The following is a 23,566-nucleotide window of genomic DNA, read 5'->3' as shown; positions in this document are numbered from 1 at the left end:
CCTGGCTTGTTTTCACTTGAACATTGAAGGCTGAGGGGGGGCGACCTGATAGAAGTTTACAAAATTATGAAAGGCATGGATTGAGTGGATAGTCAGAGTCTTTTTCTCAGGGTAGAAATGTCAATCAGTGGGCGGACATAGGTTTAAGGTAAAAGGGAGAGGTGAGGGGCAGCTTTTTTACACAGAGGGTGGAACCTGGAATGCTCTGCCAGAGGAAGTGGTATAAGCAGATACAACAGCAACATTTAAGAGGCATCTTGATAGAATCATGAATAGAGGAATTTCACAGTAACGTCACTGCATTGTTAATGTAAACCTTACTTGTGACTAATAAATAAACTTTGAATAGACAGGGAATAGTGGGATGTGCACCACGTAGAGGAAAAAGGTTTTTAGTTTGGAAAGGCATCATGTGTCAGCGCTGTCTGGTGCACTGAAGGGCCTGTTCCTATGCTGCATTATTCTTTGTTCTTTAAAAACAGTTAGCAAATTCAGGCATACTTGCTTCGACTTAGGTTAACAGCTTTGGAGCTTTTAGAGAGAGAGCCTCCAGGCTTCTGCCTTTAACCAGCCGCAGTCAGCAACTGCCCTTCTTGAAAATGAAAATGAAATCGCTTTTCTGCTATAAGCCTAGCTCCTCCCATTCCTAGTATCACATGACTCTGTCCCTGCATGCCGAACTCACCTTATTACTTTAATCAAAAATCGCTCCATTAAACCTTCTGCTAAACACTTACACGGCTAAAATGAGTAATTATCCTGCTTTCTCAGCATCTGCTGTATTCCTTCCAGCCAAACTGACTGTAGAAAAACACTGCATCATAAAGCAGTCCCCCCCCGATTAAACATAAAATATATCAAAATAGCACAGTATCATCGCATCGCTGTCAATCAATGTGGCGATTGATGGGATACCAAAATGGGAGTGGATGAAGTGGGGATCGAAGTCCGAATAACACACTAAATGTGCATAAACACAAGTTAGCCATTGTTATCACCAAACCAGCCACAATCCTGAACCTTTGCTTCTTTGCTTAATATAGGCAGGAATGAGATTGGGCTGGTGTTGCGTTATAGAGTCATAGAGGTTTACAGCATGGAAACAGGCCCTTTGGCCCAACTTGTCCATGCCGCCCCTTTTTTTAACCCCTAAGCTAGTCCCAATTGCCCACATTTGGCCCATATCCCTCTATACCCATCTTACCCATGTAACTGTCTAAACGCTTTTCAAAAGACAAAATTGTACCCGCCTCTACTACTACCTCTGGCAGCTCGTTCCAGACACTCACCACCCTCTGTGTGAAAAAATTGCCCCTCTGGACCCTTTTGTATCTCTCCCCTCTCACCTTAAACCAATGCCCTCTAGTTTTAGACTCCCCTACCTTTGGGGAAAGATATTGACCATCTAGCTGATCCATGCCCCTCATTATTTTATAGACCTCTATAAGATCACCCCTCAGCCTCCTACGCTCCAGTGAACAAAGTTCCAGTCTATCCAGCCTTTCCTTATAAGTTATACAAGTGCGAATGTGTTATGTACTCACCCTGTCAGCCACTCCCTTCAGCAGTCTGGCTTCCTGCCCTCTGCCAGAAATTGTCTGGTTAAGTAGGCGGTTGGTGGTAGAGGAACAGAAGTTCCTGTGAGCTGTGAGGATCTCCACGCGTTCAGCTTCCATCTTGCTGTGTAAAGATAGACCAAAGTTAACACTGGTCCGGACATTGTGTGATTCGATTAGTCATTATCGCCTGAAACTCTGCGACTCACAGTGGTCATCACCTCCACCGTGGCCAGGGCAGGGAGGCAGCTCCCAAATGCCCTCCGGCCGCACTGGCAGCACTGGCCATCCGGCCAACTGAGGTGCCCTTCTCCTCCCCTCCCACGCCTAGGTGTGGCGACATGCACATTTACCTGCATGTTGTAGCCGGGAGCTATGGTCAGTGGACGGCGCGGTGGCACAGTGGGTTAGCACTGCTGCCTCGCAGTGCCAGGAACCCCGGGTTCGATTCCCGGCTTGGGGTCACTGTCTGTGTGGAGTTTGCACGTTCTCCCTGTGTCTGCGTGGGTTTCCTCCGGGTGCTCCGGTTTCCTCCCACAGTCTGAAAGACGTGCAGGTTAGGTGCATTGACCCGAACAGGCGCTGGAGTGTGGCAACAGGGGAATTTCACAGTAACTTCATTGCAGTGTTAAGGTAAGCCTTACTTGTGACTAATAAATAAACTTTACAGGCTCCAATTTATTTCCATTACATGGCTGACCAGGAATCTCTCCCGTTCTTAACACCTGCCCTTCATGTTTGTTGGAAACGTTTTGCAGGCTTCCTCAACCTGTTTGACCATCAAGTTCTGAGGTGGGACTCAAACCCGGAGCCTCTGGCTCAGAGGCAGTGAGCGCTTCCCTCTGCGCCACACGACCATTCTTGGCTCAATCAGCAAACTATTGAATTCTGCAGTGGGTAGACCTTATAAATTATGTTACTTGTTCTACTTGGAAGTGATGGCCTAACGATATCATCGCGAGGCTAATAATCCAGAAACTCAGCTAATGTTCTGGGGGACCCGGGTTCGAATCCCGCCACGGCAGATGGTGGAATTTGAATTCAGTTAAAAAAAAATCTGGAATTAAGAATCTACCGATGACCATGAAACCATTGTCGGAAAATAATGTCCTTTAGGGAAGGTAATCTGCTGGCCTGGCCTACATGTGACTCCAGAGCCACAGCAATGTGGTTGACTCTCAACTGCCCTCTGAAATTCTCTAGTAAGCCACTCAGTTCAAAGACAATTCAAGGTGGACAACAAGTGTTGGCCCAGCCAGCAGCACCCACATCCCATGAAAGAATATTTTAAAACTCGTCATCATAATTCGGCAAACGCTGCTATGACCTTTCAAATAAACAATTCTTATTAACTATGAGTCAAATGGCAATAACTTGCCAAAGAAATGTCTATTTCTGTCCATCATTGTTTCCCCAGCCTGGCATTCGCTACTGAGGCCCTTAGCTCTGGAATCCCTTCCCCTCTCTCCCTCTTCCTTCCCAATGCTCCGTAAAATCTGCCTCTTTTGACCAAGCCTTTGGTCACATTATTATCTCCTTCACTCAGTGTCCATTTTGTTCAATAATGCTCCTTCCAAGGTATCTTGGAAAGTTTAACTACATGAAAGGTGCCATGTAAATGCCAGCTGTTTCTGTTGTGAACATCCTATTACCAAACTAACATATGCTCCCAAGTAAAAGCAAACTACTTTCCTCCAGGTGCTACTGTTTCCTCCCACTGCCCAAAGATGTGCGAGTTAGGTGGATTGGCCGTGATAAATTGACCCTCGTGTCAGGGGGATTAGCAGGGTAAATATGTGGGTTACGGGAATAGGGCCTGGGTGGGATTATGGTCGGTGCAGACTCGATGGGCTGAATGGCCTTCCGCACTGTAGGGATTCTATGATACTATGATACTGTGGACGCTGGAAATCTGAAAAAAAATACAGAAAATGCTGGTTTAACTCAGCAGGCCTGGCAGCATCCATGGAGACAGAAACACAGTTAACATTTCATATCTATTGATCCTTCTACAGAACTGAAAAGCGATTCATTATTTACTTGGAGAGGGGGCTGGAGCAGAATGGAAAGTCAGTGACAGGTCGGACAGTGGCATAGTGGTTAGCACCGCTGCCTCACTGTGCAAGGACCTGGGTTCAATTCCAGCCTCAGGTGACTGTCTGTGTGGAGTTTGCACATTCTCCCCGTGTCTGCGTGGGTTTCCTCCGGGTGCTCCAGTTTCCTCCCACACTCCAAAGGTGGGCAGGTTAGATGGATTGGCCATGCTAAATTCTCCCTTAGTGTCTGAAGATGTGTCGGTTAGATTGATTGGCCATGCTAAATTGTCCCTTAGTGTCCCAAGATGTGTGGGTTAGGTGGATTGGCCATGCTAAATTGTCCCTTAGTGTCCCAAGATGTGTGGGTTAGGTGGATTGGCCATGCTAAATTGCCTCTTAGTGTCCAAAGATGTGTAGGTTAGGTGGATTGGCCATGCTAAATTGCCCCTTAGTGCCCAAAGATGTGCCGGTTAGATTAATTGGCTATGCTAAACTGCCTCTTAGTGTTCCAAGATGTGTAGGTTAGGGGATTAGTGGGGTGAATACTTGGGGTTACGGGAAGCAGATCTGGGTGGGATTGCCCCTTAGTGTCGGGGGGATTAAATGGGGTTACAAGGATAGGATCTGGGTGGGATCAATGTTGGTGCAGACGCGATGGGCCGAATGGCCTCCTTCTGCACTGTAGGGATTCTATGGCGTTAAGGTGATACTGACAAAGATGTCATGGACATGAGACAAAGGGGCTGTTAATGGTGCCATCAGGGACTAGAAGGTGTCAATAGTGGCAAACGGTAGGATCACAGAATGTGTTAAATATGTGCACCTTATTATTTCAGTGCGTCCTTCACTTAATATCACAAGACACACTGTCCTGAACAGGAGAAACGCTGCCCACAACACTGCTCTGAAGAAGGGTCATCCAGACTCGAAACGTTGGCTCTATTCTCTCTCCACAGATGCTGTCAGACCTGCTGAGATTTTCCAGCATTTTCTGTTCAGCGTTTTCAACATTCCCTAGAACCGAGATGAGGAGGAATTTCTTCAGCCAGAGTGGTTTGGCGAATCTGTGGGATTCATTGCCACAGAGGAGGCCAGGTCACTGAGCATGTTTAAGACAAGAGATAGGTAGATTCTTGATGGTAAGGGATCAAAGGTTACGGGGAAAAGGCGGGAGAGTGGGGTTGAGAAACTTGATCATGAAACACGGTCGAATGGCGGAGCAGGCTCGATGGGTTTAATTCTGCTCCTATACCTTATGGTCTATGGTCTTATGGTTTTTGTTTGCTATTTTATTTGTAATTAAACTCCAGGCTGCAGTGGGGGGAGGGGTGGCGCACCCTATCCAATAATGAGGGCATCGCAACCAAGGCTGAGGCTTGGTTCGCACTTGGAAAGCTGTGTGGGAATGAACTAACTCCCGGCAGCAGCCTGTGTTGGAACAGGCTGTGCCTCCATGAGGAATGTCTCATGTCTAACCTGTCCACCGTTCTGTCCAGTGGCAATCACAGGCAAACTCTCATGCTGAAGTAAACTGTTAAGCAATTCAGGATGCCTTTGCAAAACTGCGTCAAACGCACAATCTCTGGATAAATTCTGAAGGATTAAATCAACTTCCTCCCTTTTAATGAACATGCAATGAGATGCCTGTCTCCTGCACTTGGGCGGGGCAGTGGCACAGTGGTTAGCACTGCTGCCGCAGAATCTAGGTTCAAATCCCGGCTTGGGGTCACTGTCTGTGCGGAGTCTGCACGTTCTCCCCGTGTCTGCGTGGGTTTCCTCCGGGTGCTCCAGTTTCCTCCCACAGTCTGAAAGACCTGCCGGTTAGGTGCTAAATTCTCCCTCAGTGTCACCCGAACAGGTGCCGGAGTGTCGCAACTAGGGGATTTTCATAGTAACTTCATTGCAGTGTGACGAATAAATAAACTTTACTTTTACTTGCAGGTCTGACAGCATCTGTGGAGAGAGAATAGAGCCAATGTTTTGATGTAAAATGGCTCTACGGAGGGTCATCCAGACTCGAAACATTGGCTCTATTCTGTCCCCATGGATGCCGTCAGACCTGCTGAGATTTTCCAGCATTTTCTGGTATGGTTTATTAATTGTTGGATCTGGGACAGCCGTTTCAGTGAGTCTATAAACATTAAAATTCTGAATTTGGATTGTCCCGTCACTGCTCAGGAACGGCCGGGTTAGCGGGTCAGGGCCAGTTCAGTTGACCCAGGTGAGATTTTCTAATTGAGTTAGTTTAGATAGCCTGGGTGAGTACAGTTGGGCTGGATTAATTCATTTTAACATGGGTTAGTTGAGCCAGGCCAAAGGTAATTTAGTTAATCCAGGTGAGGCTTGTTGTCAATGGTTAGTTCAATTAAACTAGGATAGTTGAGGCTAGCCAGGACATTTTAATGAGGATTAGATTTGTTAGCCAGGGTTAGTTAACCTGGATTAATTAATTAACCTGGATTAATGCAGTTAGCCAGGGTGAGTTTAATCTTCTTTAGTTAGGCTTAATTAACCCAGGTCAGTTTAGTTAGCCAAGGTTGGTTTAGATAACCTAAATTAGTTGAGCCTGGCTAGAGGTTTTAACCCAGTTTAGTTTAGTTCGCCAAGGATAGTTAACTTAGATTTGCTGAATTAACCAAGATCAATGTAGTTAGCTGGGGAAGTTTAACCGGGGTTAGTTTAGTTAGCCACAAAACTAGTAAACCGATCAGTTTCATTATCCAGGGCTGGTTTAGATATAAACCAGGTTAGCTGAGTCAGTTGGGAAGATTAACCAGGATCAGTTTAGTTACCAGGGTTAGATAACCTAGGTTAGCTTCATTTATGTTGAATAATGTAGTTTGCTAGGAAGATTTTACCTGGATTAATGTAGTTATCTGTGGCTAGTTAATGCAGGTTAGTTTAGTGAATCAAATGAGCCAAGAGGACTTTAACCTGGGTTTGTTTAGTTATGATGTGGAGATGCCGGCGTTGGACTGGTTTTAACAACACCAGGTTAAAGTCCAACAGGTTTATTTGGTAGCAAATGCCATCAGCTTTCAGAGCGCTGCTCCTTCGTCAGATGGAGTGGAAATTTCCATCCATATATCCATTCCATCTGACGAAGGAGTTGCGCTCCGAAAGCTAATGGCATTTGCTACCAAATAAACCTGTTGGACTTTAACCTGGTGTTGTTAAAACTCTTACTTTGTTTAGTTAGCCACAGGGTTTAGTTGTTCTGGGGAGTTTAACGTGGATCAGTTTAGTTATGTGGGGTTAGTTTAAATCTAAACCAGGTTAGTGAAGTTTGCCAGGGTGTCTAACCTGGATCAGTTTAGTTATGTGGGATTAGTTTAAATCTAAACCAGGTTGGTGAAGTTTGCCAGGGTGTTTAACCTGGATCAGTTCAATTATGTGGGGTTAGTTGAAACCTAAACCAGGCTGGTGGAGTTTGCCAGGGTGTTTAACCTGGATCAGTTTAATTATGTGGGGTTATTTAAATGTAAACCAGGTTAGTGGGGTTTGGCGGGGTGTTTAACCTGGATCAGTTTAGTTCTGTGGGGTTATTTAAGTCTAAACCAGGTTAGTGGGGTTTGGCGGGGTGTTTAACCTGGATCAGTTTAGTTCTGTAGAGTTAGTTGAGCTGGCCCATGTGATGAAGTTTCAGAGCAGGAACCCGGAAGCGATTAGTTTGGAGAGAGTTTCGGGGTAAAGGCTGCTGTCTGGGGGGGTCACAGCCGCTCAGAGACCCCCCTCTCTGCCCAGCAGCAAACTCCCAATCCCAGTGCCAGCAGAGAGAGGCACAGCAAGATCCCAGCCCCGCAGGTAAGCGGCTTTTCCATTCCCCCGGCCTCCGGGCTCACTTTCTGTCACTTCGCTGCTAATCACTCCGGCAAAACCGCCCCCTCTCTCTCCCCGCACATTAATTTCCGAGGGGAATGGGTCACAGAGTTTAGGTTTGCGGACTTGTTTTCAAATCCAGGTTAACAGGAACTTCTGGTGAACAGTATCCGCCTGCTACTGTCCCTGTCCGTCTGTGCCCGGGTCTGGGTCTGTGTCCCAGTCCCTGGGTCTGGGTCCCTGGGTCTGTGACCCCGTGTCCCTGCCTCTGAGTCTGTGTCCCCGTCCCTATGTTCCAGTGTCCCCGTCTCTGTCTCTCTCTCTCTGTGACCCTGCCTCTGAGTCTATGTCCCTATGTCCCAGTGCCCCTGTCTCTGTCTGTCTGTCTCTCTCTGTGACCCTGCCTCTGAGTCTGTGTCCCTATGTCCCAGTGCCCCTGTCTCTGTCTCCCTCTCTGTGACCCTGCCTCTGAGTCTGTGTCCCTGAGTCTGTGTCCCTGCCTCTGAGTCTGTGTCCCTGAGTCTGTGTCCCCGCCCCTATGTTCCAGTGTCCCTGAGTCTGTGTCCCCGCCCCTATGTTCCAGTGTCCCTGTCTCTATCTCTCTCTCTCTGTGACCCTGCCTCTGAGTCCATGTCCCAATGCCCCCGCCTCTTAGTCTGTGTCCCTGTCTCTATGTCCCAGTTCCCCTGTCTGTCTCTCTCTGTGACCCTGTCTCTGAGTCTGTGTCCCTGTCCCTATGTTCCAGTGCCCCTGTCTCTGTCTGTCTCTCTCTGTGACCCTGCCTCTGAGCCTGTGTCCCTGTCTCTGTCTGTGTCCCTGTCTCTGTCTGTGTCCCTGTCTCTGTCTGTGTCCCTGTCTCTGTCTGTGTCCCTGTCTCTGTCTGTGTCCCTGTCTCTGTCTGTGTCCCTGTCTCTGTCTGTGTCCCTGTCTCTATGTCCCAGTGTCCCTGTCTCTATGTCCCAGTGTCCCTGTCTCTGTCTGTGACCCTGCATCTGGCAGCCTTTCCTCATGCCTGAGATTGTTTGTAATAATAGTGTTATATCTAACCCTGAGATCTGCTTCAAACTACATATCTGCTAATCCCGGCTTGGCTCACTGTCTGTGCGGTGTCTGCACGTTCTCCCCGTGTCTGCGTGGGTTTCCTCCAGGGTGTTCGGGTTTCCTCCCACAGTCCAAAGATGTGCAGGTTAGGTGGATTGGCCGTGCTAAATTGCCCATTAGTGTCAGGGGGACTAATGGTGTAAATATGTGAGGCCATGGAGATAGGGGCTGGGTGGGATTATGGTTGATGCAGACTTGATGGGCCCAATAGCCTCCTCCTGCACTGTAGGGATGCTATGATTCTAACCCAACAAATTCTGTCCCTGCCTCAGCTTAGCCACTGGTGAAACCTTCATCCTTCATGACCTGACAATTCCAATGTTTCCTGGCTGTCTTCCCAAGTTCTACCCTCTGTTCACTTGAGGTATTCCAAAGCTCTGGCACCAGAGTCCTAACTCACACCAAACCCCAATCACCCAGAACCACTGCGCTCACCAGGGCCGGAGGAAGAAATCAAGCGCCCAATTGCCCCTCCTGTTTCAAGGCCCCACTGCACCCCACACATTAACCCTGCTTTTTAAACATGCGTGTCATGAGAGGCGATGGCCTAGTGGTATTATCGCTGGACTACTAATCCAGAAACTCAGCTAATGTTCTGGGGACCCGGGTTCGAATCCCGCCACATTCCTGCTTCACATTAAGTTGACCTTTCTCTGCACCTTAGCTGTGACTGTAACACTACATTGATGCGCGTCAATAAGCACATGGAACCAAGGCTTCGGTATTGAAGGCTTTAATAAAGTAACAATGGAACTACTAACACGAATACACCAGTTCAGACTGAAGGGGTCCTGCCGGAGCAGGGGGTCTTGTACCTCGCCACCGGAGGCGGGACCCCACTGGAATGTGCCATGATAACTCTTATAACAGGTAAACACCCTAACCCAACAACATAGTACAACCCCCACAGTAACAACACCCTAGCCCAATAGTAACAAACCCCAGTGGTGAACCAACGATGGTTCACCACATTCACCCCTCCTTTAAGAACAAAAGGTGGCGGGGTGGACGAAAAACAGGTCATATAAACAGACAATAACAGAAAAATCACAGGATTCACAAGTCCAGACGGTCTGGAGGACCGCACCGACGCTGCGATCTCCTCAACACCGGTTGCGAAACCGGAGCAGGTGCCGATCTCCTCAACACCGGTTGCGAAACCGGAGCAGGTGCTTGTGGTGGCGCTCTTTCCAAAGCAACGTCTGGCTGTCCCCTCAAGGACTCCCGGGCCGGCCGGCCCTGGTGAGGCGATGGTGCAGGGGATCCTGGAACGTTTGGTGGTAGTGGTGGTGGTGATGATGATGGTGGCGCCGATCTCCGAGTCTCAGGCAAGCTGTACATGGGAGTAAAAGTGTTATGCACTGGTCCCGGTGCTGACCGCGCCACGTCTGGGGAAGTAATGAGGAGTAGTGGATTCGTGACTGGGGGAATAGGAGCGACAGGAGTTGCTACGTCCCCTGCGGGCGCCAGGTCTCTAATGGAGACAGTGTCCTCTCGCCCGTCAGGATATGCCACATAGGCATACTGAGGGTTGGCGTGGAGGAGTTGGACTGGTTCGACCAAGGGGTCGGACTTGCGAGCCCTCACATGGCGCCGCAGAAGGACGGGTCCTGGGTACGTCAACCAGGCTGGCAATGAGGTCCCCGAGGACGACTTCCGAGGGAATGAGAACATCCTCTCGTGGGGAGTAGCATTGGTTGCCGTACACAGGAGGGAGCGGATAGAATGGAGCGCATTTGGAAGGACCTCCTGCCAACGGGAGACTGGAAGGCCCCTGGATTTCAGTGCCAGTAGGACAGCCTTCCAGACTGTAGCATTCTCCCTTTCCACCTGTCCGTTACCCCTAGGGTTGTAGCTCGTGGTTCTACTAGAGGCAATCCCGAATGAGAGCAGGAATTGCCTCAAGTCGTTGCTCATGAACGACGAGCCCCTGTCGCTATGAATGTAGCAGGGGTACCCGAACAGGGTAAAAAGTTCACTGAAAACCTTAATGACGGTGGCAGTTGACGTGTCCGCACAGGGGAAAACAAACGGAAACCGGGAATACTCGTCTATTATGTTGAGAAAATAGACATTCCGGTCCGTTGAGGGAAGGGGGCCCTTAAAATCCACACTCAGCCTCTCAAAAGGGCGAGTGGCCTTGACCAATTGTGCCCGGTCTGGTCGATAAAAGTGTGGTTTGCATTCTGCGCAAATCCGACAGCTTCTAGTCACTGACCTGACATCCTCCACCGAGTAAGGCAGGTTGCGGTCTTTGATGAAGTGGTAGAGTCTGGTGACTCCAGGATGACACAGATCATTGTGGAGAGCCTTCAAGCGGTCCTCCTGCATGATGGCGCATGTTCCGCGCGAGAGGGCATCCGAGGGCTCATTGAGCTTCCCTGGACGATACATAATATCGTAATTATAGGTGGAGAGCTCAATTCTCCACCGCAAGATCTTATCGTTCTTGATCTTGCCCCTCTGCGTGTTACTGAACATAAACGCCACGGATCGTTGATCCGTGATCAGGGTGAACCGCTTACCTGCCAGGTAATGGCGCCAGTGTCTGACTGCCTCTACAATGGCCTGAGCCTCCTTTTCCACCCCTGAGTGCCGAATTTCTGGGCCTTGAAGGGTGCGGGAAAAGAACGCGACGGGCCTGCCTGCCTGGTTTAGTGTGGCGGCTAGGGCGAAGTCAGATGCATCACTCTCCACCTGGAAAGGGATGGATTCATCCACCGCGTGCATCGTGGCTTTCGAGATGTCGCTCTTCAAAACCTTGAAGGCCAATTGGGCCTCCGGCGTAAGTGGAAAGGTCGTGGACTTAATGAGCGGACGAGCTTTGTCCGCGTAGTTGGGGACCCACTGTGCATAATATGAAAAAAACCCGAGGCATCTCCTCAGTGCTTTCGTGCTAGCGGGCAAGGGAAGTTCAGTGAGTGGGCGCATACGGTCTGGATCAGGGCCAATGACCCCGTTTTCCACCACGTATCCGAGGATGGCTAACCTACGCGTACGGAATACGCACTTCTCCCTGTTATAGGTCAGATTCAGGCGAGATGCAGTGCGCAGAAAGTGTTGGAGATTCGTGTCGTGGTCCTGCTGGTCATGGCCGCAGATGGTGACGTTATCCAGGTACGGGAAGGTAGCCCGCAACCCGTTCTGGTCCACCATTCGGTCCATAGCACGCTGGAAGACCGAGACCCCATTGGTGACACCAAATGGAACCCTGAGGAATTGGTATAGACGACCATCCGCCTCAAAAGCCGTATATTGTCGGTCCTCTGGGCGGATGGGGAGTTGATGGTAGGCGGACTTAAGGTCTATGGTAGAAAACACTCGGTACTGCGCAATCTGATTGACCATATCAGAAATGCGCGGGAGAGGATACGCATCCAGCTGCGTGTATCTATTAATGGTCTGACTATAGTCGATGACCATCCGAGGTTTGTTCCCGCTTTTGACTACCACGACCTGCGCTCTCCACGGACTAGCACTGGCCTGTATGATCCCTTCCTTGAGGAGCCGCTGAACCTCAGATCTAATAAAGATCCGGTCCTCAGCGCTGTAACGCCTACTTTTAGTAGCGATGGGCTTGCAGCCAGGTACCAGATTTTTAAAAAGGGATGGTGTCGTGATCTTCAGGGTGGATAAATTGCACGCGGGGCGCTTTGGGCAATTTGGAGGCTGCGGCTGATTCCCTACTGCCAGTGAAGGGAGTGGCCCACCGTACTGTAGGATCACACTCTTCATGTGGACCATAAAGTTTAGTCCGAGGAGAATTGGCGCGCAAAGGTGAGGTAGCACAAGGAGCCTGTATTGCTCGTAAATTGTGCCCTGTACCTCAAGAGTTACCATACATCGTCCTTGGATCGGTACAGACCGGGACCGTGATGCCATGGAAATTGTCTGTTTGGCAGGGAGAATCCGGAGTCCACACCTTTTAGCAGTTTCAGGGTGTATGAAACTTTCGGTGCTTCCGCTGTCAAACAGACAATTCACAGTTCTGCCACTAACCTTTACCTCCATCATAGAATGTTCCAGTCTGTAATGCCTGGTCTGATCCAGGGAGATCGACGCCACCGTTGGACCCTGGGCGTCACTGCATGCTGCCGATGTGGATGCTGAGGACCCCTGCTGGTCGCTCCTAGTCGTCGTGGACCATGATGGCCGCCCCCATGAATCGCACGTGGGTGAGGGCGCCAAGCGCAGCGACTCCTGGTGGTCTTCCTCCTCCTCTGTCTGCCACGATGGCGCCGTCCTGAGATCGCACGTGGTTGGACCTCGTGGGTACTGCGACGCCGAAAGAGATGGTCTCCGTTCTGGAGGGTTACAAGCTGCACTGCCGTTTTTAGGTTTGGACCTGCAGACTTTGCCGTAGTGGCCTTTTTTACCGCACTGGCTGCAGATTGCCGTTCTTGCCGGACACTGTTGCCGTGGATGCTTGGCCCCTCCACAAAAATAGCATCGCTGGCCACCTGGAGCTGCCGCCGTCGTCGAATCGATCTGGGAGCGCGGGTTCGCGGGGCGAGGAGGGAGCTGAGCTTGCTCCAACCACGTTGACTGCACGTGGTCCTCGGGGCACAGCGCCAAGCTCTTCGACGCCGCCTCCAACCTCACGGCCATCTCCATTGCCTGGGTTAAGTTGAGTTTCCCCTTTTCTAGCAATTTAAGCCTGATGTACGAGGACCCTACCCCTGCTACGAACGCGTCTCGGGCGAGGTCGTACATATACTGTTCGGCGGAGACGTCCTTACAGTCGCAACCCCTGGCAAGCTGCAGGAGCTCATTGGCATAATCCTCCATGGTTTCGCCCGACTGCCGACGTCGTGTAGCGAGGAGGTAACGAGCGTGTATCTCGTTGGGTGGCATAGTGTTTCTTTTCTTTAGGAGCTCGACGGCACCCTGGTAAGTGGGAGCTGCACGAATGGCTAGGTAAATCGTGTCGCTTACCCTTGCGTGGAGGACCTGGAGTCTATCACTGTCCGTAGTGATAGCTACCGAGGCTGCCAGGTAGTCCTCAAAGCACTTCCACCAATGGTCGAATGTGTTAGCTGCACCGACCGCACGTGGGTCCAGTGTCAGACGATCCGGTTTTAGAATCTGTTCCATACTCTCTGTTTTTCTTCTTGTTGCACAGTTGTGAGTTTTCTGTTTACTTTATTAAATTGATGCGCGTCAATAAGCACATGGAACCAAGGCTTCGGTATTGAAGGCTTTAATAAAGTAACAATGGAACTACTAACACGAATACACCAGTTCAGACTGAAGGGGTCCTGCCGGAGCAGGGGGTCTTATACCTCGCCACCGGAGGCGGGACCCCACTGGAACGTGCCATGATAACTCTTATAACAGGTAAACACCCTAACCCAACAACATAGTACAACCCCCACAGTAACAACACCCTAGCCCAACAGTAACATAGTAACAAACCCCAGTGGTGAACCAACGATGGTTCACCACATACATGCTGCACCCTCTCCTTTCCTTCTCTATGAACGGTATGCCTTGTCAGTATAGCACGCAAGAAACAATACTTTTCACTAATACATGTGACAATAATATTCTATTTAAAAAATCTGGAATTAAGAATCAACTGATGACCGTGAAACCATTGTCGATTGTCGGAAAAACCCACCTGGTTCACTAATATCCTTTAGGGAAGGAAATCTGCCGTCCTTACCCGGTCGGGCCTACATGTGACTCCAGAGCCACAGCAATGTGGTTGACTCTCAACTACCCTCGGGCAACTGGGGATGGGCAATAAATGCTGGCCAGCCATGTCCCACGAATGAATAAAACAAAATTCACTCTGTCCCACTCACACTAACACCACCAGCCCCTCACACAGTGACACTCACGCATGCCCTCGACTGCACTGTCGGGGATGGAGCTTTGGTAATGGAGCTTGGATATGAACTAGCACTGATTGGTGTACATGCATGGAGAGAATACTTCCTCTTGTCATCCCTGTGGAGTTTGGAGCCATTTGAATGATGGATATGTGCTACTTGAGCATCTCTGAACCTACCTGCACTGGACCGGGCTAATGTTTGTTCCGAACATCTCTGGGATATGTCCCACGGTGAGGAAAGCTCCCCCCCCCCCGCCCCCCCCCCCCCCCCACCTCCCCCGCAACAGGCTGAGAACACCAATATTTTGTTCAACAAAGCCTAATTTCACATCTTTGAAATGAGCTTGGGTCCGCCTTGGATACGGGAACCGGTGTTTTGCAGCTTGTGCATGCCCCTCCCCCAGCTCTGTGTGTTCTCCGGTCTACTGGGGGCATGACACCAGTTTTCACCTGAAAGGATTAAAAAGTTTTTAAAGTTTACTTATTAGTCACAAGTCAGCTTACATTAACACTGCAATGAAGTTACTGTGAAAATCCCCTAGTTGCCACACTCCGGCGCCTGTTCGGGTTACACTGAGGGAGAATTTAGCACCTAACCAGCATGTCTTTGGAGTGTGGGAGGAAACCGGAGCACCCGGAGGAAACCCACGCAGACACGGGGAGAACGTGCAGGCTCCACACAGTGACCTGAGCCGGGAATCGAACCTGGTTTCCTGGCGCTATGAGACAGCAGTGCTAACCACTATGCCACCATGTCGCCCTAAGCTCTCTTCACCTTCTGTACATCTGGTCACTTCACCCTGCTTTCACACCTTTAGAACCTTAAGCAACTCCTCGCTTTTAAAATTCTCAACCTTGTTCTCAATTCTCTCTATGATCCAGCCACTCCCTAACTCTGTAATCTCCTCGAACCTTCCTGCGAACCCCCTGGTTTTCATTGCCTGATTATTGGTGGCCTTGCATTTTGTTGCCTGGGGCATAACCTTCCATACCCATTGGGCAGCACGGTGGCACAGTGGGTTAGCACTGCTGCCTCACAGTTCCAGGGACCTGGGTTCGATTCCCGGCTTGGGTCTGTGTGGAGTTTGCACGTTCTCCCCGTGTCTGCGTGGGTTTCCTCCGGGTGCTCCGGTTTCCTCCCACAGTCCAAAGATGTGCTGGTTAGGTTGATGGGCCATGCTAAATCGACCCTCATTTCTGGGGGATTCGGACGGTAAATATGTGGGTTTATGGGGATAGGTCCTGGGTGGGATTATTGTTGGTACAGATTTGATGGGCTGAATGGCCTCCTTCTGTACTGTAGGATTCTATGATTGTGCACCGCGGACATTGGAGTGCGGTCTTGACCCTCAATCAGATTTTGATTTAATGTTTTAAATTTCATCTGTGATTTGTCTTTGTTTTGGCCGTTCCCCTTTAAGGGGCTGCCCCTTTTATTTTGCCCCTCAGTTTAATTTCATTTAATTGCTTTGCACCGAAGGAGTGGGACATGATCGCTGGAATTCCCACCCTAAACCTCTCTCTCTCTCTTTAGTCATTCGAGACGCTCCCCACAACCTGCCCTTTTTGACCAAGCTTTTGGTTCTCTTCCCCTGTATCTCCTGCTATTGTTTGATTGGTAGCTCTCCTGCTGAAGCCTTGAAATGTATCAGAGGCGCTATATAAATGCAACTTATTGTTGGTGTCATTGTGTGTACCCTTCAGACACTGTGAGTGTGACAGCCACGAAGCAAACACTCGAGATGCTTAGCAAGCCAGGCAGTGTTCCTGGAGACAATAGGTGAATATTAGACCATAAGACATAGGAGCAGAATTAGGCCACTCGGCCCATCGAGTCTGCCCCGCCATTCAATCATGGCTGATTTTTTTTTTCTCATCCCCATTCTCCTGCCTTTTCCCCATAACCCCTGATCCCCTTATTAATCAAGAACCTATCTATCTCTGTCTTAAAGACACTCAATGACCCGGCCTCCACAGCCTTCTGCGGCAAAGAGTTCCACAGATTCACCACTCTGGCTGAAGAAATTCCTCCTCATCTCTGTTTTAAAGGATTGTCCCTTTAGCCTGAGGTTGTGCCCTCTGGTTCTAGTTTTTCCTACTGGTGGAAACATCCTCTCCATGTCCATTCAATCAAGGCCTCGCAGTATCCTGTAAGTTTCAATAAGATCCCCCCCCTCATCCTTCTAAACTCCAACATGTACAGACCCAGAGTCCTCAACCGTTCCTCATACGACAAGATCTTCATTCCAGGGATCATCCTTGTGAACCTCCTCTGGACCCTTTCCAAGGCCAGCACATCCTTCCTTAGATACGGGGCCCAAAACTGCTCACAATGCTCCAAATGGGGTCTGACCGGAGCCTTATACAGCCTCAGAAGTACATCCCTGCTCTTGTATTCTAGCCCTTTCGACATGAATGCTAACATTGCATCTGCCTTCCTACCTGCTGACTGAACCTGCATGTATTAGGATCTATGTTCAGCCCAGAAGAGCACAAGGTCAGCCAGCACCCAATTAATGGGAGTGTTGCTCCCATTGATATTCAGCTGTGCCCTTTCTCCACTGGGCTGATTTACTCATTATGGGGCGGTGAGGTCAGCTTTTGCCACTTACTCACTGGGGTTTCCTGTGGGACTTATATCCTGGAAGAGAAGTGTTGGAAGCCCAGCTGTGCTTGTTGCACTGGGCGTTCCCCAGTTTGTGTCTCCTGTGCCAGAGTACTGGTGGGGCCAGAAGGGCTAGTGATGCAAATGCTTTGAGATTTGATTTTTTGATTTGACTTATTATTGTCTCGTATTGTTTTTTGCGAGCGATACAGACAAAGCATACCGTCCATAGAGAAGGAAAGGAGAGAGTGCAGAATGTAGTGTTACAGTCATAGCTAGGGTGTAGAGAAAGATCAAATTAATACTTGATTTGATTTATTATTGTCACATGTATTGGGATATAGTGAAAAGTATTATTTCTTGCGCACTATACAGCCAAAGCATACCATTCATAGAGAAGGAAAGGAGGAAGTGCAGAATGTAGTGTTACAGTCATAGCTAGGGTGCAGAGAAAGATCAGCTTAATATTTGATTTGATTTATTATTGTCACATGTATTGGGATACATTGAAAAGTATTGTTTCTGCGCGCTATACAGACAAAACATGCCGTACATAAAGAAGGAAAGGAGAGAGTGCAGAATGTAGTGTTACAGTCATAGCTAGGGTGTCGAGAAAGATTAACTAATGGCAGCAGGGAAAAAGCTGTTCTTGAGTCGGTTGGTACGTGACCTGTGTGAAGTTTGCACATTCTCCCCGTGTCTGCGTGGTTAACTCCGGGTGCTCCGGTTTCCTCCCACAATCCAAAGATGTGCGAGTTAGGTTGATTGGCTATGGTAAATTGCCCCTTAGTATCAGGGGGTTAATAGGGTAAATAAGTAGGGTTATGGGGATAGGGCCTAGGTGGGATTGTGGTCGGTGCAGACTCGATGGGCCGAATGGCCTCCTTCTGCACTGAAGGGATTCTATGAACTATATAATTCACCGCAGCTCAGAATTTTGTATCTTTTTCCCGACGGAAGAAGGTGGAAGAGAGAATGTCCGGGGTGTATGAGGTCCTTGATTATGCTGCATTGACTCGAGTGAGGATCTGAGGCTCCTTGAAGAATTTACCAGAATGGTTCCAGGGTTGAGTGGTTTTGGGTACAAGTTAGTTTGGAGAAACTGGGGTTGTTCTCCTTGGAGACAAAGAGATGGAGGTGAGATTTGAAAGAAGTGTACAAGATTATGACAGATTTGCATGAGTTAGACAAAGAAAACCTGTTCCATTACAAGGACTAGGGGCACAATGATTTAAGGTTTTGGACGTGAGACGGAGGAAGAAACGGTTTTACGCAGCGAGCTGCCTACAAGAGTGCTGGAAGCAGAGACGATTAATGATTTCAAAAGAAAATTGGATGGGGGGTTGAGGGGCGACACGGTAGCACAGTGGTTAGCACTGCTGCCTCACGGCGCCAGGGTCCCAGGTTCAATTCCAGCCTCGGGTCACTGTCTGTGTGGAGTTTGCACATTCTCCCCGTGTCTGCGTGGGTTTCCTCCGGGTGCTCCGGTTTCCTCCCACACTCCAAAGATGTGCAGGTTAGGTTGATTGGCCATGGTAAATTGCCCCTTCATGTCAGGGGGATTATCAGGGTAAATACATGGGGTTCCGGGGATAGGGGCTGGATGGGATTGTTGTCGGTACAGACTTGGTGGGCCGAATGGCCTCCTACACTGTAGGGATTCTATGATTGGGGCGGCACAGTGGTTAGCACGGCTGCCTCACAGCGCCAGGGACCCGGGTTCGATTCCCAGCTTGGGTGACTGTCTGTGGCGTTTGCATGTTCTCCGCGTGTCTGCGTGGGTTTCCTCCGGGTGCTCCGGTTTCCTCCCACAGTCCAAAGATGTGCGGGTTAGGCGCCGGAGTGTGGCGGTTAGGGGATTTTCACAGTAACTTCATTGCAGTGTTAATGTAGGCCTACTTGTGACACTAATGAATAATAAGTAAGTTTTGTGTCATCCACACATTTTGAGATTGCACACCCAAACCTAGGTTATGAATATACATCAAGAGAAGCCGGAGGTCCTGACACGAATCCCAGGGGAACCCCACTATATATCTTCCAACAGTTCTGAAAAGGACCGTTCAGTCGATTTTATATCCACCCCTTTTGTTCTACGACCTCTAACTCTGGTAATAAGGCCAGTGATGTGACACTTTTTGGGAGTTCCTGTAGCTCACATCAACTGCATTACCCTCATCGACCCTCTCTGTTACCCTCAGCAATACATTCACTCAAATTAGTTAAGCACAATTTGCCCTTGGCAAATCCATTCTGCTTTCCTTAATTAAGTTTATTTATTAGTGTCACAAGTAGGCTTACATTAACGCTGCAATGAAGTTACTGTGAAAATCCCCCAGTCGCCACACTCCGGCGCCTGTTCGGGTTACACCGAGGGAGAATTTAGCACCTAACCAGCCCGTCTTTCAGTCTGTGGGAGGAAAATCAGAGGTGCCGTTGGATTAATGTTGGGTCTAAATGGGTATGAGCCATTCGCAATAGTAATGTGCTGCCTCGTGCTGCAGAGGTGAGTCAGACAGGTTGTGCTGCGTGTACTGTGTTGTTGGGTGCCCACTGCCGTCACTGACTAACTGCTGGCTCTCTCTCTCGCTTCAGGCAACTTTGTGTTTGTGTGCTTCACTGACTATTGCACTGCTCTGTGATGCCGGCCAGGAGCTGTGCTGTTAAGGGCACGGCTGACGGTAAATGCTGAGCGTTCATATGTCGTCAATATGGATTTCAGAAAGGCATTTGACAAAGTCCCACATGGCAGGTTGGTTAAGAAGGTTAAGGCTCATGGGATACAAGGAGAGGTGGCTAGATGGGTGGAGAACTGGCTTGGCCATAGGAGACAGAGGGTAGTGGTCGAAGGGTCTTTTTCCGGCTGGAGGTCTGCGACCAGTGGTGTTCCGCAGGGCTCTGTACTGGGACCTCTGCTATTTGTGATGTATATATAAATGATTTGGAAGAAGGTGTAACTGGTGTAATCAGCAAGTTTGCGGATGACACGAAGATGGCTGGACTTGCGGATAGCGAAGAGCATTGTCGGGCAATACAGCAGGATATAGATAGGCTGGAAAATTGGGCGGAGAGGTGGCAGATGGAGTTTAATCCGGATAAATGCGAAGTGATGCATTTTGGAAGAAATAATGTAGGGAGGAGTTATACAATAAATGGCAGAGTCATCAGGAGTATAGAAACACAGAGGGACCTAGGTGTGCAAGTCCACAAATCCTTGAAGGTGGCAACACGGGTGGAGAAGGTGGTGAAGAAGGCATATGGTATGCTTGCCTTTATAGGACGGGGTATAGAGTATAAAAGCTGGTGTCTGATGATGCAGCTGTATAGAACGCTGGTTAGGCCACATTTGGAGTACTGCGTCCAGTTCTGTCGCCGCACTACCAGAAGGACGTGGAGGCGTTAGAGAGAGTGCAGAGAAGGTTTACCAGGATGTTGCCTGGTATGGAGGGTCTTAGCTATGAGGAGAGATTGGGTAAACTGGGGTTGTTCTCCCTGGAAAGACGGAGAATGAGGGGAGATCGAATAGAGGTGTACAAGATTATGAAGGGGATAGATAGGGTGAACGGTGGGAAGCTTTTTCCCAGATCAGAAGTGACGTTCATGAGGGGTCACGGGCTCAAGGTGAGAGGGGCGAAGCATAACTCAGATATTAGAGGGATGTTTTTTACACAGAGGGTGGTGGGGGCCTGGAATGCGCTGCCAAGTAGGGTGGTGGAGGCAGGCACGCTGACATCGTTTAAGACTTACTTGGATAGTCACATGAGCAGCCTGGGAATGGAGGGATACAAACGATTGGTCTAGTTGGACCAAGGAGCGGCACAGGCTTGGAGGGCCGAAGGGCCTGTTTCCTGTGCTGTACTGTTCTTTGTTCTTTGTTCTATATCCGAGAATGGAAACTTAACTGCCTTCACATTTATTTTTTTGCAATTTGTATAGTATGAGGAGAGGTTTTGAAATCCAGAAATGATGTCCGTGACTGCTTGTGATGATTTTGTAAAGTAAACGATTAAGAAATAGAAAAAAGCTAATTAAATAACACAGAATTGCACTGAAATATGATAGTGGCTTCGTACAGTACCAATACTTTAAAACAGTTCCAAATAACCTCAGGACAGCACAGTGGCACAGTGGTTAGCACTGCTGCCTCACAGTGCCATGGACCTGGGTTTGATTCCCGGCTTGGATCACTGTCTGTGCGGAGTTTGCATGTTCTCCCCGTGTCTGCGTGGGTTTCCTCTGGGTGCTCCGGTTTCCTCCCACAGTCCAAACATATGCAGGTTTGGTTGATCGGCCATGCTAAATTGCCCTTTAGTGTCCCAGATGTGTATGTACGAGGGATTAGCAGGGTAAGTATGTGTGGTTTCAGAGATAGGGCCTGGGTGGAATTGTTGTCGGTGCAGACACGATGGGCCGATTGGCCTCCTTCTGCACTGTAGAGTTTCTATGATTCTATTCCTGCTGTATGCTGAGATCCAAAACAGCTCCTTTCACAGTTCTCAGTATCTCCTTAAATACGTTCTTTCCTCTGATCGCTCCATTGTCTCCCAGTCTCTTTAGAAATGCTCTCTCCCAAAATTGATTAATTTCATCTCTTTACTTTAGATTTTAGATTTTAAAAGCAAAGTAAGCTCACTCTATCCATACTTAGGACACTTTTCTTTAAAACCTTACATATATCTCATTTAAATCACAACAATCCATTCAAATCTATTCCTATTCTGTAACCATCCTTACCTTATAGAAAAATCTGTTTAAGTATTGCTAGGTTCAAACCCACAGTTTAGATTCACATAGTCACTCTGCCCCTTGCTTTAATTGCCACTCACATAGCCCAGAAGTTTAAAAATGTTACCAATGTAAAACATTCTAATTTCCTGGGACTTCCTGACAGGGTTTTTTGACAATGAGTGCAAGCATCAGCAGCATCCTTACAGAATTGTGTGTTTGAGCTCCAATCGACAGACCTGAGAACATAATCTAGTCAAACCCAGTGCAGTATTGAGACAGTGCTGCACTGTCAGAGGGTCAGTACTGAGGGAGTGCTGCACTGTCAGAGGGTCAGTACTGAGGGAGTGCTGCACTGTCAGAGGGTCAGTACTGAGGGAGTGCTGCACTGTCAGAGGGTCAGTACTGAGGGAGTGCTGCACTGTCAGAGGGTCAGTACTGAGGGAGTGCTGCACTGTCAGAGGGTCAGTACTGAGGGAGTGCTACACTGTCAGAGGGTCAGTACTGAGGGAGTGCTGCACTGTCAGAGGGTCAGTACTGAGGGAGTGCTGCACTGTCAGAGGGTCAGTACTGAGGGAGTGCTGCACTGTCAGAGGGTCAGTACTGAGGGAGTGCTGCACTGTCAGAGGGTCAGTACTGAGGGAGTGCTGCACTGTCAGAGGGTCAGTACTGAGGGAGTGCTGCACTGTCAGAGGGTCAGTACTGAGGGAGTGCTGCACTGTCAGAGGGTCAGTACTGAGGGAGTGCTGCACTGTCAGAGGGTCAGTACTGAGGGAGTGCTGCACTGTCAAAGGGTCAGTGCTGAGGGAGTGCTGCACTATCAGAGGGTGAATACTGAGAGATTGTGGCATGGTCAGAGGGTCAGTATTGAGAGTGTTCAATTGTCAGAGGCGCAATGTTAATCTTGTTCTTGAAAGAATCTAGTCTTGCTTTAGTTAGCAGTAACTGGAAAATCCTGAGGAAATTTCTTTCATCGTCAGGGAAGGGAAACAAAGAACAATGAACAAAGAAAAGTGCAGCACAGGAACAGGCCCGTGGCGATCATGATGCCCTAACTAAACTACAAAAAAAACCCTCTGCCTTTACTCAGTCCGTAACCTCTATTCCCTCCCTATTCATCTACCCATCAGGATGCTTCCACCACCTTCTCTAGCAGAGCGTTCCAGGCACCCACCACTCTCTGCGTGAAAAACATCCCCCACACATCTCCCTTAAACTTTCCCCCTCTCACCTTGAACCTGTGCCCCCTTGTAATTGACACTTCCACCCTGGGGGAAACAGCCTCTGACTATCCACCTTGTCTGTGTCTCTCATCATTTTTTAGACCTCTATCAGGTCTCCCCTCAGCCTCTGTCTTTCCAGTGAAAACAATCCCAGTTTATTCAACCTCTCCTCATAGTCAATCTCTCTCTGAGGTGGAGATGCCGGTGTTGGACTGGGGTGGGCACAGTAAGAAGTCTCACAACACCAGGTTAAAGTCCAACAGGTTTATTTGGAATCACTAGCTTTCGGAGCACTGCCCCTTCATCAGGTGAGTGACTTACTCACCTGAGGAAGGAGCAGCGCTCCGAAAGCTCGTGATGAGTAGACTGTGATATGGAAGGATAGCGAATACAAATCTAAGAATAGAGTAAGCATATAAGTCTAGGGTTTTTTTGTGGTTTATAGTTTGTAAGGACTTAATATTCTTCAGTAACAAGGACCAGGGAAGAAGGGCCCAGAGTAATTGATATTATTTGAGGTTTAATTTAAAGGGGTAAGTCGTTTCAGGAGAGTTCAAAGTCATAATGTGCTCCTCCTGCTCTGTGTGGGAGGCCAGGAATATTTCCAGTGCCAGTGTGTGTAGGAAGCGTCTCCAGCTACAGTTCCTGGAACCCGGGTCTCAGAG

The 23,566-nt window shown here is 49.0% G+C and overlaps 1 protein-coding gene across 1 annotated transcript in view; it reads left to right on the top strand.

Annotated features, from left to right (window-relative positions):
• Window positions 1-7,230: 7,230 nt before the first annotated feature.
• Window positions 7,231-23,566, top strand: part of ikbkb (inhibitor of nuclear factor kappa B kinase subunit beta) — a 97,759-nt gene continuing 81,423 nt past the window's right edge. The window contains 1 exon segment of the mRNA XM_078238484.1: window positions 7,231-7,396. The gene's annotated coding sequence lies outside the window, so the exon portion shown is untranslated.

This window comes from Mustelus asterias, chromosome 22, assembly GCF_964213995.1.
Source record: "Mustelus asterias chromosome 22, sMusAst1.hap1.1, whole genome shotgun sequence".
Classification (NCBI taxonomy): Eukaryota; Metazoa; Chordata; class Chondrichthyes; order Carcharhiniformes; family Triakidae; genus Mustelus; species Mustelus asterias.
Note: the sequence above shows the minus strand (reverse complement) of the source record. Positions and strands in the feature narration are given on the sequence as shown.